The sequence below is a fragment of the Halichoerus grypus genome, chromosome 11, assembly GCF_964656455.1.
Source record: "Halichoerus grypus chromosome 11, mHalGry1.hap1.1, whole genome shotgun sequence".
Taxonomy (NCBI): Eukaryota; Metazoa; Chordata; class Mammalia; order Carnivora; family Phocidae; genus Halichoerus; species Halichoerus grypus.
The window spans coordinates 59,292,506-59,310,344 of record NC_135722.1 but is presented as its reverse complement, the minus strand read 5'-3'; the positions used below and the strand labels follow the sequence as shown (position 1 = coordinate 59,310,344).

Below are 17,839 nucleotides of genomic sequence, written 5' to 3'. Positions count from 1 at the left end.
AGCCTACTACACTGGGATTCATGTAAATATGTTATATTGCATGAATAATATTGTTTTAGTGTATTTTTTTATGTTTAATGAGGTTATCTCTACAAAATTTTCTTGTACACTACTCTTGGATTTCACAGCCTGTGAAATTTAAAAGCCCTTCTTCAAGAAGTTTGCTAATTGCCAGAGAGCTTACACTCTCCTACACTGTGACAATCCCATCTTCAACGAATTCCATTTAGTGATTTCCATAAAATATAGCCTTTACATTAGTTGGGAGTTTTACTTGTTTTACTGAAAATTTGGAAGTTTATGGGCATCACCATCAATCTCATTGATTCCTTCCTTCTTTTTTTTCACTCCTACTGTCTCTATCCCTCTTCTTATCATTCTGTCACTCAGATGGCCTGGCATCTTTAAACTTTTCTCTGTTTTGCAGAGCAGTTCATTTTTGAACAATTTCAGTTGTCAAACTTGAAAAACGGCACCAAAGCACATCAGAGCAAGGGACCTCCATTGAAGAAGTTTGAATGTCTGTTGAAATGGCTGTATCTATAGCTGGCAAAGTGATGTTTCTTCTAATTATAAATATAATGCTATGACTCATATAAAGATTGTTGTAATAGATAGTTGAAAGATGATCCTAAGCATCTTCAGCTATTTGGACACATGGTTGATATGCATGTCTGAATACTGTCTTACCTACTAGTGTTCGTCACTAATTAGGTTTGCTTAAGTATTCACTCTTTATCAGTCATTTTGTTAACTACAGATCCAATAAAGAACAAAACATAAGGTGTTGATTCTATTGGCTCACATTTTTATTGATCCATGTAACCATTGTCCAGCCATATCTTTGGTTTGTTATTGCTTTTGGTGAATTGCCTTATACCTACCTGAGGTAATGGTCAAGATAAATTGATAGCAATAGAAGACCTGGACCTGACACTGCTGAAAATGGTTTTCGTTAACTTATTCCCAGTTACTATGGAAATAGCAGTATGAAAATAGGAGATTTGGGAAAGATAAAAATTACTTTCTGAATAGGCTTCTTAAAGGCATATATCAAGCACAATGAGATATAATTTTCAGTTCTTCTATGCATTCATAGTATATGTGTACCTCAAAAAACTTTAAAATGGAAAAGACTATGTCTCTATTTTTCTATGCCTGGCATATAGTGAGTGATATAATTTAAAGTATTTGTTGGATGATTAAGTAAATACATATATGATTGTGTTTAAAAAAATAATCACAACTGCCATTTATGACCACTATGTGACAGCTGCTGTGCTAAGCTTTCTATATGCATTCATGATTTTTATTCCTATTATAAGAAAAATAAAACTTACAGGGGTTTAATAACTTGTCCACAGTTGTATATCTATCTGTAAGTTTGCTCTTAGTTATTAGCCTGTATCACTCTCTACTCATCATACTAAGTCATAATTATCTTATAAACTATTAGGCTCCCTTACAAGACTATGAACTCCAAGAAAGTAGTGATTTTTTACTTGTGTATTACCAGTGCTAAATTCAGAGCCTAGCAAAGACAATGGGTTCAATGACTGCTTCTGGGTTGAAATGATTGATTTTTGGAGATCCATCCTCAACATAAGGAATCAGTGGAGAGGACTTGAAGATTAGGAGAACTGTACTCAGATCATTGATGCAAGCTGAGCCATGCCCATTTGGTCACTCTCACCTCCTAGGTTCTTTTTCTGGTAGATAATGTTAGCTACCAAAGAAGCTTCAGGTTGAGGGTCAGCTACAACTGCAATTTTGATATCAAGTTATAATAAAAACAAGTTAAACCAAATTCTTATTTACACACATAAATTTATTAAATATAGACATCCACTGGCAATCAAACATAAACAATTTATACAACCTATATTTTAATTTCAGTAAAGTCATATGGTGCTTTTACTTGTTCTGACTACTACTGGTATGAAAGTTCACTTAAGGTGGATGTGATTAGAGGTAACTCTTCTAGCAGTCATCAGGCAATTATATTCTCCTGCATTATAATTATATTTAAGTTCTCCTATATTTTAAGTTGAGTATGGATCTTTTTTTTTTTTTTTTTTTTGGTCAAGCTGTGGCCAGTGTCCTTGAAGATCCAGTTTACAAGCCTCACTCAATTCTTATATCATGATTATGAAGGGAGAAGGGAGCCTTACTAAAGCATATAAGCAAATCCACATATCTTAAATACCTCCAGTTTCACCAGTGAGAACCTTCTTCTAATGGTCATCATGCTAATCAACAAGCCACTAATTTCACCAATGCACATTTATTTTTGACATTCATCAGATTAATTAACAAACCTCAGGTGAAGATGGAGATCTATAAAAGAAGCCCTTGTAGCTGACTCTGGTCTTTTTGATATGATGCCAAGTGAACACCATAGAATGTGTTTTTTTTTTTTTTTTTAGAATGTGGTTTTTAATTAGGGTAACTGAGATTTATGTCTAAAACTAGTAACATTCATAACATCACACCATTAATGATAATTTACATATCTCTACACATATATGTATATATATATATGTATGTGTATGTGTACATGCATGTGAGTGTGTATGTTGTATTTATGTGTGTTTCTGTAATCTCTAGAATTAGGGTTAAACATTTGTGACCTAGGTGGTTCCTGTAAGTTCTCCAGAAGTAATCCATCTTCTGGGAAGCTGTTATTTTCATCCTATTCACATTTTACTTTTTATTGCATCTTCAGTTCAAAACTTATTTGTAAAAATTTTGTATAAAAAAGAAACTTTGTATAAAATAATTTAGATTTATGTATTTGATAAACTATACTAAAATTAGTATATCTTTTTCATGTGATATTTTCCCTTCCCAAATAATTTATAAACTCATCCAGAAAAAGAATTTTTATTTTCATTTTTAATTGTTCGTCCATTCATATCACAAATATTTAGTGGCATTAGAGCTAGTTCTTTCCATTCTCTCTTTTGCACTTCCAAGCCCACAGTTAACTGGGTTTGGTACCCAGTGCATACACTGTAAATGTTGATTTACTGAAAAACATCTATTATGAAGCCATCATTACTGAAGTTTGCAGGTTTCTTTTCCTAATTTCAAAATGCCTTTTTCATTTTAGGTCACTCCAGGTAGCTGTCTTATTGCATCAATTCTCTGTCGATTCTCACTGCACGGGGTGAAGAAGAAATCACTGGATCAGGTAGGGTTTCTAGTACCAAAAAGTACTCACTCAAAATTAAATCCATATACTACACTTCAGAGCGAAACTTTAAAAATATTCTTACAACAGAACTTGAGGCAATTCATTTTGGAAATTACTAGAAGTAGAGACCATTTTTTTTCTGTACTACAAGATCTCTTTTGTGAAAAAGAAACTATTTATACAAGTACTTGTTAAAGCTTCTACATTGCAATTTACTCCACCTAATAATTACCCTATCAACACATATTCTGTCTAAATGTCTTTAGTCACAGTCCTTCTAATGTAATCTGGGTGTTCATTGTTCTTCTGTTTGATATGCACTGGAAGCTTGCAGCATCTTATTCTAATCAGTATTTGAATGCATTGTCTGTTGAAATGAAAGTAACAATGATTAGTAGGACAGATGTTTCCCTTGAATGTGAAAATGTAGGGGTTAAAACCACAAATTAAACTGAATATTCACAGTCTTTGCATGCATTTTTCAAGATGGTGGAATACAAATTTTTGCGTAGTGGAAATCAGGTACTAGTCAAAGTTGTAAAGATCTGTGACCTGCAAAATAGATGATATTTGGAAATAACTAAACTGTCCGTTCTGAAGAATAGACACAGAACTGTAGTATGTTGGTAACATGAAATATTATCTGCCTTAATGTTGGTGATTTTGACAGAGACTAGGAGAGACATGGAAATGGAAAACAGAACAATCAGAATCTCATGCCAGGTGCATCAGTGCATCGGTATATTAACAGAAGGATTAGAAGAGCCTATGAATGGATTGTCATTATTCATTAGTGTATTACTATTTTTGTTAATGTTAGATGTATCTCTGCTTTTTGATTGAAAATGCTATAAAATCAGTTGCTTATGACATTTAATTGTCAAAATAGGAAGATTTTATAACAAATCTGATTTCTCTCATGTTGGTAATATTTATGTCCAGTTTCTACATATATCCCTTAGTTAATATTTTCACTGGGGTTTATAAGGTCATGAGAAAAAATAAAGTATATATAATGTATGGTCAATGAGCTAACTTTAATTTCTCAATTGAGGAAATAATTGAGGCCATAATTTTCATTTGTTTGTAAAAACAGTGTAGCTCTTCCTCTACTTACCATGGAGTTATGTCTGGATAACTATAAGTTGAAAATATAATTAAGTTGAAAATCAATTTAACACACCTAACCTAACCTACTGAACTTCATAACTTATCCAGCCTATTTTAAACATGCTCAGAACACTTACAGTTAGGGAAAATCATCCAACACAAAATCTATTTTGTAATAAAGTGTGGAATATCTTATGTAATCAATTTCACACTGTGCTGAAAGTGGAAAATAGAATAGTTATATGGGTACGGAATGGTTGTAAGTGTGTTGATTGTTTACCCTGGTGATCTTGGGGCCAACTGGGAGCTCCAGCTCACTGCCATTATGCAACATCTCAAGAGAGCATCATAACACATGTCACTAGCGTGGGAAAAGATCAAAATTCAAAATATGGTTTCTACTGAATGTGTATTACTTTCGCACCTTCTTAAAGTCAAAATATCCTAAGTCAAACCACTACAAGTCAGGGATTGTATTGTAACTTACACCTTTATTTAAATAAAGTTTGTGGTTATTTCTTCTCACAAACTTTACAAATACTCATTGAAAAAGGTAATGAATACAGTTGCAGAATACGGATCAACAGGCCCAAATGGTGGACGGTGCCTAGTTAGCTAAGATCTTAAGGAAAAACAACAGGGCCATAAAACCCTAATTTACAGTGCAAATTACCATCACTTCAGGAGGAATAGCATCTGATTTCTAACTCCAATAGTCTCAGTCATCAGGCTGATTTGGGGTAGCCCCCCCCCTTTTTTTTTTGAATTGCTTAAGCAGTTAATAAGAAGATAGATGAGTGTTTTTGGATTAAAAGGATTCCTCTGTCTACTGACCTGCTCAGAGTTTATACAAAATCACCATGTAAGTCTCTTGAAGTTATGAGCCATGGATCTAATCTCCATTAAAGCTTTCTTCACATAGAATTAAGATGTTCAAAATGAAGCATCTTTGGAGTCAGTACCCATGATTAAGAGGTTATTAGTTCAAGAAGGTGTCCCTACAGTGGTTTTTGGTGTTTCATGCCTTCCCTATTTGAAATCTTACCACACCTCCAACTCACAAGTGTAAATACCTTAGACTATGGCATCTAGTTAACATGTGCTTTTGTTTGTTTTAATTTCATTAATTTAACCTAAAGCCTTTCAGTCAACATTTGAAAACTTTGAAAAATCAAATAAGTAATAAAATAAAGTAATGATGTTTCACGATTCATAAGACTACCTCCATGATTGTGGGCAAACCATTTAAATCCTCCTTTTTATTCACTGTATGAAAGGCCTTTGTTGGAGGAGGGCTAGGTCCTCTCACATAGGGATATAGTATCTTTGTTCTTTTTAATTTTTTTTTTTTGGTGTTAGCGATTTGTTTAAATATATTTTGATTGACCCATTTGATAATTACCTGAACATTTGATCTTTTTATAGCATAAATAGGACATAAACTTTAGAGACAAGTAGATTTAGGATTATATTCTATCCTCATCTATTACCAGCTGTGATTCCTTGTTACAAATTCTGCATTTGTAACTGGTACGGAACAATGATATCATTTAAAAGGGTTTTTCCAAGGATTAAACTAGGTAATACATTTCAAACTCTTAGTATACTGTGTATCACAGAGGCAACACTCAAAAGTGTTAATTGTACCATGGAATTGCTTAGAATACTAATCAGAATGGTATATGTATATATAAATTAATAGTGCTATCACAGGGAATAAGGATGGCTTATCTGTTTTCAAATCATTAGTATAGAAAAAATATTAACACTAAAAGTGCACTGAAGAAAGCTTGAAGTTTGAAGATTTGCAGTGCCTCAGGTTTTATTTCTATTGATTATCATTGTAAGCACAGAAAACTAGGAGTATCGAATGTTCTATATATGGAGCTTAATATCTGTGAAAGTCAATGTAAAGGTGACCACAGATGTGATCTAGCACAAAGATTTTCTCAGACTGGATTATTTGTTTGAATTTGTTTTTTATTTGTTTTTTGTTTTGTCTTGTTTTATGTGGAGCTATACTATATATAAAAGTTATATAAGAAGAGCTATTTGGTGATGGGAGAAGCTCAGTCTGTTCAACTCTACCACCTACCCATACCCAAGTTTGCTCTGAAGAACCCCTCCCCACAATGCTTAGAGAACACACACACACACACACACACAAATTAAAAAAAGAAGAAAGAAAGAAAAAAGAAAGACACTAACCGACTCCTGTCCTTTAAATTTTAAGATGGAGAAACTGAAGCCAAGCATAGTGAAGTGACATGCCCTAGGTCACACACTGAGAGAGGGACAGGTCTGGTTGTACTGATTCCCATCTACGGGATCCTATTGACTCTTATAAAGAATATATTTACAGTTTAGGACAGCAAATGTCATTCTGGGAAATGTGGCCTTTCCTCCTTTTTTGCCAATCATATCAATTTGGTGGTTGCACATGTATTATAGTATCAGTTCTCAAAGTGTGTCACCAACCAGCAATATCAGCATAACTTTAATTTTTTTCTTAATTTTTTAAAAGATTTATTTATTTGGGGGGGGGGCAGAGGGAGAGAGACACTCAAGCAGACTCCACACTGAGTGCGGAGCCCCATGTGGGGCTCAATCTCATGACCATAAGAACATGACCTGAGCTGAAATCAAGAGTCAGAGGCTTAACCGACTGTGCCACCAGGTGCCCTAGCATAACTTTAAAAAATCCAAATTCTTGGGCCTACTCAGACCACCTAAATCAAAAATTCTGGTGGTGGGGCCTCGGAACTCATGGTTTAACAAGCTCTCCAGGGGATTCTCATATTCGTTAAAGCTTAAAAACCTCTATATTAAAGAAATTATTTGGAAATTAACTCTATCTGTAAATGAATCTTAATTACCTGGCTTACCTACCAACAGGCAAAGGCCACTATGAAGATACATGAAATTCTGTAAAGAAAATAATTGAGAGGGAAGAATGAAATTTTGTTGATCACCTACCTTATACAACAAACTCTTTGATTTCTATTAGTTATTTAATCCTTAAGGAGCATTCTGAAGTATATGTATTATTATCTGAGCTTTGATGGAAAAAATAGACTCAGAAAGATGAAATAACTTGCCTAAAATCATTCAACTGGAAGTTGCAGAACTAGGATTTGAACCCAGATGTAATTGACTCCAAAGCTTTAAATCTTCCCATTATGCATGGAAACCCACTGGGCACTACACACACCTGGGGTGGAATAGCTACAACTCCAGGAGAAAAATCCATGCATTTAATCTCTCCATCATTATGGAGTGCTTTAATGTTGATTATATTTAAGATGTAATATACCTGTCTTGATGTTACATGGAAACAATATTTTGTCACTCTGACACAAGAGAATGAATGCCTTTTTTACTCTTCTTCATTCTACTTACATCTATTTGAATATCAGTCCCCAAATTTCTATAAACTTGCCTAACGATGACAAGCTAATGTATATGTATATGCTCATTTTTTTTTTCTTTAGCATTTCATGTAAGATATAATGTACCTTCAATGGGTCCTGTTTGGGGACATATAAAAAGTTTCTGAGAAATGAATCATTACCTTAGATATTATGTAAATAAAATCATGTAAGTATTATGTAAATGTAATTACATATAGAAGTAATTATAGGGATATATATTGCAAACTTCAGAGTTGTAATATAGGAAATTATAGGAGAGGGTAATTATATATCATGTTCCCCAAAGCTTCAACATCTAGGAAGAAATTCATCCATTTTTATGTCTGAAAGAGACGTTAAATATTTTATCGTGTTCCACAGAGGGTGTGGTGAATGGGTGGTCTGATTAGGGAAATAGAGGATGAGTAGGTATTGTGAATTCGGAAGATGTTTGTATTGTGGAAGCATATCAGTTCTCGAGCTGTTAAGATTACTTGTCAATTATAGGCCTTGCTTATCTCTACCTGAGACTGGTTTTCAGTGTGTGGAGAGGAAAATTCTCCTTGCCTGCTCCATGTTCTAGGATTCTGCCTGTAAGAATGCCAACTGCATAATCTAGTACCTTGTAATGTTCTAGAAAATTGAACTTAATTGGACAGGTTGTACAAATGGCTTCCAGAAGAAAAATAATCTAAAGAGATAAATGGACAAAATTTAGCAGAAACGTGTATGCAATATTAGTACTTGAGGACCTGTATCAAGGATTGTATCTGACGTGTGGTATGTAGTCTCTATATAGGAGAATGGATGGAGCTTGAGAGTATAATGCAAAGCTAAATAAGTCAGAGAAAGACAAATACCATATGATCTCACTCATGTGGAATTTAAGAAGCAAAACAAATAAGCAAAGGGGAAAAAAGGAGAGAGAGAATGAAACCAAGAAACAGACTCTTAACTATAGAAAACAAACTCATGGTTACCAAAGGGGAGGTGGGCAGGGGATGGGTGAAATAGGGGATGGGTGAAATAAGTGATGGGGATTAAGGTGGGCCCTTGCTATGATGAGCACCGGGTGATGTATGGAATTGCTGAATCACTATATTGTACACCTGAAACTACTGTAACACTGTATGTTAACGATACTATAATTAAAATTATAAAAAACTTAATTAAAAAAAAAAGGAGTAAAGACCAGAAATCACAAGTTAATGAGATCAGATTTGGAAGCAGAACAAAGCAAGAAGTTCGGGTGCTCAGTCTTATTGAGGGACAACTAAATATTTGGGAACCAGAGAATCTAAGACTCGAGACTCAAAGGACACCTTCTTTTTAGGACAAGGGTAGCAATCAGTCACTGTACCTCACATATCCTATTCAAGGGCAGTTCTGTCATTTTCCTAAGTAAGTGTCTCCCCAATTTTTTTACTTCTCTCTACCTCCACTGGTATTGTCATACTCCATGCCACCATTGTCTTTTGCCTGAATGGATTACAGTTGCCTCCTAACCTCTTGCCTCATTGCTGCTTACCCTTTTCATAATCTGTTTTGTATACTGCAGCCAAAGTGATTAATCCTTCAGTTACTCCACATTGATTTTAGGGAAAATATTAAAGTCCTTAACATGATCTATAAGTCTCTGCATGTTCTTATACCTACTTACTTCTACAGTCTTACCTGATGTTCCTCTCAGCCCTGCTCCCTCTGTAACTCAATACTGCCCAATTTCAGTTTCCTTAGGTAACATGCCTTTCTGCATAGAAAGCTTCCTCCATTACCCCTTCTCTTTTAGGTCTTACAGGATTTAATTCAAATATTGTTTCATCAGGAAACATTCCCTTTACAATTTTCTCCGGAAGCAAACACACACACACACACACACACACACACACGTCTCCTTTGTCTCCTGTTATATTTCCTCACAGCTGCTGTTCCCCCCCCACCACATAACTAACTAGTTTGCAATTATGTATTTGTGTGTTAATGTGAATAAATGCCTGTCTCCCCAACTAAACTTAAACCACATGAAAGCAGGAACCATATCTTTTTAAATTTTTTTTTTATTTTGGATATACCCTAGAGCTCAGATCAATGGTTGCTGTAAATTGTTTGCTAAGCAAAGTCTTAGATATGACACCAAAGGTATAAGTGACAAAAGAAAAAAAAATGATAAATTGAACTTCACAAAATTACAAAACTTTTGTACTTTAAATAGTATCAATGAAGTGAAATGAAAACCCACTGAATGAGAGAAAATATTTGGAAATTATTTATGTAGCAAGAGTCTTGTGTTTAGAATATATAAATTACTATTACAACCCAATAATAAATAATAAAATAATAATAATAATAACCCAGTAAAAATGGGCCAAAAATATGAATAGCCATTTCTCCAATCATGGTATACAAATGATTGATAAGCACATGATAAAATGTACAACATTACTCAATAGGGAAATGCAAATCAAAACAACAATGTGATGTTACTTCGTGCCCACTAGAATGACTGTAATAAAAATTAAGGATAATAACAACTGTTGGCAAGGATGTGTACAAATTGGAATCCTGGTACATTGCTTGTAGGTACGTGGAATGTATAGCCACTTTGGAAAACACTTTGGCTTGTCTTCAAAATATTAAACATAGAATTGTTGCATGACTTCTAGCAATTTCACTACTAGTTAAATACCCAAGATAATTCAAAACGTGTCTCCATACTAAACTTTGTACACAAATGTTCATTTTAGCAATACTCATAATGGCCCCAAAGTGGAAACTACCCAAATTTCCATCAACTGATGAACAAGTAAAGAAAATATAGTATATTATTTATACAGTGGAATATTACTGAGCAATATAAAGAAATGAAGTACTGATACATGCAACAACATGGAGAAACCTTGAAAACATTGTCCTAAGTGAAATAAGCCAGTCACAAAAGACCATAAAATACCAATTACAGTTGTAATTCCATTTGCATGAAATATCCAAAATAGACAAACATACATAGACAGAAAGTAAATTAATGTTTCCCTAAGAGTAGGCAGGAAAAGAATTGGGAGGAAACAGGGAGTGACTGCTGATGGGTGCCTTGTTTTTTTTTTTTTTTCCCTTGGCACTAAAAAGGTTATAAAATTAGATTATAATGATGGCTGCAGAACTCTGTGAATATACTAAACATCAGTAATTATATATTTTAAATGGGAGAATTGTATCATATGTATCAATAAAACCATTAAAATTTTTTGTCATGACTTGAAAAAACAAGTTCCTTATATTTAATGTGTGGGTACATTATTTTCACTGAATGGTCAAAAACTGTTAACACACATGCCCATTCAAAAATAATGCAAAACACCAGACATGGTAACTACATAGATAAATATATATTTAAAAGAGAGTCTTATACTTAAATATATTTGAAAGATAATTATTTAAAGCAAAACTATTAACAATGTATTATGAATTTTATGATGTACATGGAAGTAAAATATATGACAGTAATAGTGAAAGGGAAGGTTGGAAGAAACAGGAGTTTATTATTCTAAGGTTCTTACATATGATGTATTATCATAGCACTTGAAGATAGACTATAATCAAAGATGTATGCTATAAATTCTAAAGCAACTACTGAAATAATAAAACAGAGGTGTAGCTTAAAAATGAAGTAAAAAGCAAATAAAAATAGTTAATCCAAAAGAAGGCATAATAAGAGGAGCAAGGCTACAAACAATATATAGAACCAATAGTTAAAAAAAATAATGGTGGATTTACAAACAACTTTAATAATCTCATTAAATATAAATGGACTACATACCCCAGTTAAAAGTCAGAGATTGTGAGGTTGGATAAAACCTGTATATCAAATACAAGTAACCTACATTAAATATAAAAATACAAATAGGTTAAAAGTTTAAAAAAATGAGAAAAAAAAACATGTCATGCTAACACTAAGCAAAAAACAGTTGCAGTAGATATATCAGACAAAGTAGATTTCAGGTGGCAACTTAGAAAGTGGAAGTAACAATGGTAAGCCATTATGCATCTAATAACACAGCTTCAAAATATATGAAGTAAAATCTATCAGAACTGCAAGTAGAAATCAATAAATCATTATCATAATTTGATATTAGAATACTCATAACAAATAGGGCAAGTCAACAGAAAATCAGTAAGTTTACAGATGACTTGAACAACACTAAAAAACAACTTGGCCTAGTTAACATTTATAGAATACTCCACCAAACTGGAGCAGAATATATATTGTTTTCAAGTACACATAAAACAGTTAGCAAGCTAGACCATATTCTGGCCCAAACATGTATTTCAATACACTTAAAATGATTAAAGTTACACAGTATCTTCTATGAATTTTAATGAAATTAAATTAGAAATCGATAACAAAAGATACCTGGAAAATCCCCCAAATTTGAAAACTAAATAACACACTTCTAAATAACCCATGGCTCAAAGAAAACAATTAAGAGGGAATTCAGGAAGTATTTTTGAACTGTATGAAAATGAAAATACAACATAGAAAAATTTGTGGGATTTACCTAAGACAGAACTTATAGGAAATTTTATAACTCTAATGTCTCTTTTAGAAAAAAAGAAGCGTCATGAATGACCTCAGCTTCAACCTTAAGAAACTAATAAGAGAAAATTAAACGCATGGTAAACAAAAGATAGGATATAATAAAGATTCAGGGCAATCTCCCTCAATGAAATAGAAGACAGAAAAATAATAGAGAAAATTGCTTATTCTTTGAAAGCTTCTTCTTTGAAAATATCAGTAAAATTGATAAATATCTAGCCAGATTGATCTAGAATAAATATAAAATAGACACACTTTAGCAATATCAAGAACGTGAGAGGTGAGTGTTATGAATTAACTTCATACCAATAAATTTGACAACTTAGATGAAATGGACAAATCTCTTAAAAGATACAAAGACTCACTATAGTGATTTAAATAGTGTCCCCCAAATTAACAGTCTTTGCAGGTATAATTAGTTAAGGATCTTGAGACGAAATCTTCTTGGATTTAGGCCCTAAATCCAGTTACTGGTGTCTTTATAAGAGAGAGATTTACACATAGACACAGGGAATAAAGCCATGTGAAGACCGAGGTAGAGATTGAAGTTACACTGCCAGAAGCCAAGGAATTCCAGGAGCCACCAGAAGTTGGAAGAGGCAAAGAAGGGTGAAGTTGGAGGATTTATACTACCTAATGTCGAGACTTACTAGAATGCTACAGGAATGACTGTGGTAGTGGCATAAAGATAGACATATGGATCAATGGAACAGAATAGAGATCCACAGATATAGATGCATACATTTATGAACAACTGGTTTTTTACAAAAATAATTTGTTGGATAAAAGATAGTCTTTCCAACAAATGGTTTTGGAACAATTGGATATTCAAATGCAAAAATGTGAACTTGAATCTGTATCTCATACTGTATATAAAAATTAACAAAATGGATCATAGATCTAAATTTTAAATGTAAAATGGTAAAGTTTCTAGAAAAAAAAACAGAAAAAAGTGTGGTCTTAGGTTAGGCAAATTTCTTAGCTATAACACTGAAAGCAAGATTTATAAAAAATTAATAAGTTAGACTTCATCACAATTAAGTATTTTTGCTTTGCAAGAGACACTAAGAGAATAAATAAAAATCCACAGATATGGAAAAGGTGTTTGCAAATCAAATATCCAAGAACAGATTTTATTCCAGGATATATAAAGAACTCTCCAGATGTTAGAAGTCAAACAAACTAATAATAAACAGGCAAAAGATTTTTACATAAACTTCATCAGAGAACACATATGTATGGCAAATATCATTTGTCATTAATCATTAGGGAAATATAAACTAAAACCACAAAAGATGCCACTACATGCCTTATTAGAATGTCTAAAATTAAAAGGAATGGTGACACCCATATTTGCATGGATGTGGAACAATTAGAAATCCCATGTCTTGCTAGTAGACATTTACAAAAGTAAAAACCCTTATGAAGACATTTTGGTGATTTCTTAAAAAGTAAAACACCTCCCAGTTGATACAACCATTATATTCTTAGATATTTACCCATGAAAAATGAAAGTATACATCTATATGAAGACTTATAGATGGATGTTTGTAGCAACATTATTTGTGTCACCCCAAAACTGTGCAAACAATCTAAATATCCATCAACAAGTGAATGGATATATCAACTGTGTTCTAGCCATACAATAGAAGCTCACAATAAAAGGCAATAAGAGGGAAAAAACTATTGGCACATGCAGCAATACAGAGTAATCTCATAATTTTTCTGTGATAAAGAAACCAGATGAAAGAGCGCATACTGTTTGATTTCCATTTATATAAAGTTCTACAGAGTGTAAACTAATCAATAGTGACATAAATAAATAAATCAGCAGTTACCTGGGGACTAGGAAGTAGGGAGGAGTGGGATTAAAATAAGAAGAACTTTTGGGGTGATGGATATATTCACTATCTTAATATTGGTGAAGATTTCATGAGCATATGCATATATCAAGGATTTTCAAATTGTACACTTACAGCACAAAAGTTTGAAAGAACTGAAAAATAAATATTGAGACAGACAATGGTAGCAGAGGGAGCAAGGGTGGTATGTAAGGCTTTTCCCCCCAAATCCTGCTCAGGGCCTTGGACTATGTTCTTCAGGCACTGTAGAGCCCTTGAAGGTTTTAGTGGGCCAGTTACATTATTTGCATTTTAGCAGTGTGACTGGCAGCAGTGAAGGTAAAGGATTGGCAACACACATCTTTTTTTTTTTTTAACAGTGTAATGGAATTGCAACAAATGTTCCAAATAATCTCTGCAGGATTTCCAGTGAAACCAATTAGCATACATTTGAAAAAGTACTGGTGGGGTTAGGGACTTATTCTGTAACCATTAAAACAAATTGGCCCATGTTGGCATACAAGCTAGTAAGCGGCAGAACAATGACTTAAAACCAAGCCTGTCTGATTGAAAGCCTATTTCTCTTTCCACTACACATGCCCTCTCCCACCTGGATACAAACCTCATTCCAAAACCTAATGGTGATGAAGACTCAAGTAATCAAATGAGAATTTTCAGGATTTTCTTCAAATCAGAATGTGGACTAAATGTTATATAATGCCAGGTCTGCTGCTGTACTTTCACCCTGCTGAAGCATGCTGTACCAATAATGGATTGCATCTACACCTTTTTATTTGAAAATATGAGTCACATTCCAAGATCATCCCCAAAGTGACACACGTTAAAAGTGATTAAAATGGGAATTCACTGTCTTCTTTAGGGACAATAAATTCAGTAAGCCACAGTGCTTAAGTGGGTATAGTATTCCATACTGGTTCAAGAACAACATCTCTAGTATAACCTAGATTAGATAGTTTCTCAGAGAAGCTCTAAGAGGAGGATAGAAAGCAAGAATGCCAAGCTTAAATTTATTTGGCAGAGGAGAGGTTAAACTTTAAAATTAGCAGTCTTCTGGAAACATGAAAAGCAGTTACCCTTATCCCATCCTATTTAGAAGTCTTTGAAGGAATTCGACATTTTGACAATCTGAAATGTCAGTCATTCATTCTGTGGCAAATGCATAGAAACCTACATGAGATTAGTCTGTTTAGCTTTTCAAAACTGTTGAACAAAACCCTCTTTGGACTTTGGCTAATAGTACTAATCAAAACTTTAATAATACACTTGTCATTTACCCTTTTTTATTATAAGTTGGATGGGTCTGGAGATTGCTTATGCAATTTTCACACAAAAGAATGAGCAATGAGTGTTTCAGGCTTGTTACAAAATCATGTTTGCAGGCAAGAAAGAGAAGGGAATAAAGCTGGGCCTAAGAATTAAGGAATTCCTCTCTAATTTGGCTAAATTTTATTTAGTCCTAGAGAGAAAAAAAAAAAAGAGATTAGTTCTCATTTATTTACTGACCCTAATGTGCATTATCATGCATTAAGCAAAACAGTTAGAATACAGTGTGAACAGGTTAGACTCTGTCCTTTTGCTTGTGGAGCTCATAGTGGAAATTAGTAAAGCAGAGGGATTAAACTGCATTTTAGACAACACTAGGTTTAAATTCTGACTTTCTGCACCCTGTCTCTGATAAATTTCTTTACATTTCTAAGTATTTTTTCCTTATTTGTAAAATTAACTATTAACAATAATACACATCTGAAAGGATATCTGTGTGAACCACATTACACCATGCATTCAAACCATGTAATTCAGCAATCTGTACTGTGTGCATTATTGTTATATGTTGCAGGTTATTGTGGTGTACTTGAACACATGATTTAGGTACTTTGCATGTGCTATCTCACTTAACCTTCATAACATCCTCTGTTTCTTTCATTTTACTAATGAGACAACAGAGGCACAAAGCATTCAAAAAACTTTTAAAAAAATCATTCAGTTAATAAGTGGCAGAGCTTGAATCAAGTTTCTGCTGGTTCCCAAATCCATGTTTCCCACTCTGCAATGCTGCTTTCTAAGTTAAGATTAAAAGGAAAAGGATACCACAAGAAATATTCATTTATTAGTGGCAATTCTGTGGTAAAGTTCTGTTACTAACCAAATCTGCATATTTTTATCAGTATCCATATTTAAAATTGAATTGCAAAAGCAAAGGTAAATATTCTTACTTAACATGAGTTCCCAGAGATTTCCCAATGAATATGCCCTCTGTTCTCATAAGTCTTCATATACAAGTCTTTTTTTTTTTTTTTTAGATTTTTTTTTTTATTTATTTGACAGGGAGAGAGACAGCAGGAGGGAACACAAGCAGGGGGAGTGGGAGTAGGAGAAGCGGGCTTCCCACCGAGCAGGGAGCCCAATGTGGGGCTCGATCCCAGGACCGTGAGATCATGACCTGAGCCGAAGGCAGACGCTTAAGGACTGAGCCACCCAGGCGCCCCCATGGTTTCTAATACCATTCTCCAATAGAAGGTACCGAAAGTCCTTGGCTAAATGGCTGATTTTAGAGTGGGGACATAGAATATTCAAGATGAACCTGGAGCATCTGATAGGGCTAGAAACTAAGGAATTGATCAAAACACAAAACGATGAAGAAATACCAAAAGGACACAGAAGCCAGCTGAAAGAGCTCCCAATGGCTAAAGATGGAACAATTTGAGTCACACAATAAATAATGTTGTATTAACCTCTACAAATGAGTATAAAATATATATACTTGATATAAATAAATGATAAAAACATAGAGGGAAAGAGATAAATCTCCCACATAGAATTTCAAATAATTTGTGTAAACACTTGTCCCTCTACTCCTTAATTATGGACTACATTTAGTGACTTGATTACAAAGAGTACAGTATGGAAAAGAGGAAAAATGACTTTTTAGTGGAGAATCCTGGCAAATACTACCTTGGAGAGTTGATTAGTATTAACACCATCAGTGATAAATCATGTGTTGATCACATGTATCTTTGATATGTGTTAAGAATGACACTTCACCTGTGGGGGTCTTCCTTTTCAAAACTCATAACCCCAGTCTAACCATAAGAAAAAAAGATCAGAAAAACCTAAATTGAGGAATATTCTATAAAATACCTGACTTCAAAACTGTCAAGGTCATCAAGGAAAAACTGTTACAGCCCAGAAGCCTAAGGAGACATGACTACTGAATGTAATGTTGTATCCTGAATGGAATCTTGGAACAGGGAAAGGACATTAAGAAAACCTCACAAACTATGGATAAAGTATGGAGTTTAGTTAATAAGAATGGCTTGATATTAGTTCATTGATTGTGACAAATGTGCTGTGGTAATACACATGCTAACTATAGGGGAGACTAGGCATACAGGGCTTACAGAAACTCTTCTATCTTTCCAACTTTTCTGTAAACCTAAAAACATTCTAAAATAAAACATATAATGTGCAAGGTCTTCCTAGTTTTAAATTGAAGTTTTAATACTTTCTTTTAATAATTATTCTCATTGTCCAATATGATAGCTATTAGCTACCTGAGGCTATTGAACACTTGAAATATGGCTAGTCTAAAATGATATGTGTTTTAAGTATAAAATACACACCTGATTTGAAAGGCATAGTTCAGGGGCGTCTGGGTGACTCAGTTGGTTAA

At 33.7% G+C, this 17,839-nt stretch overlaps 1 protein-coding gene across 2 annotated transcripts in view; it reads left to right on the top strand.

Moving 5' to 3' along the window:
* The window catches only part of TENM4 (teneurin transmembrane protein 4), a 2,958,785-nt gene that overhangs the window by 770,862 nt on the left and 2,170,084 nt on the right, over positions 1-17,839 (top strand). For both annotated transcript variants that reach the window (XM_078058602.1, XM_078058603.1), the window contains exon 4: positions 3,113-3,193. The gene's annotated coding sequence lies outside the window, so the exon portion shown is untranslated. The remainder of the gene's footprint in view (positions 1-3,112; positions 3,194-17,839) is intronic.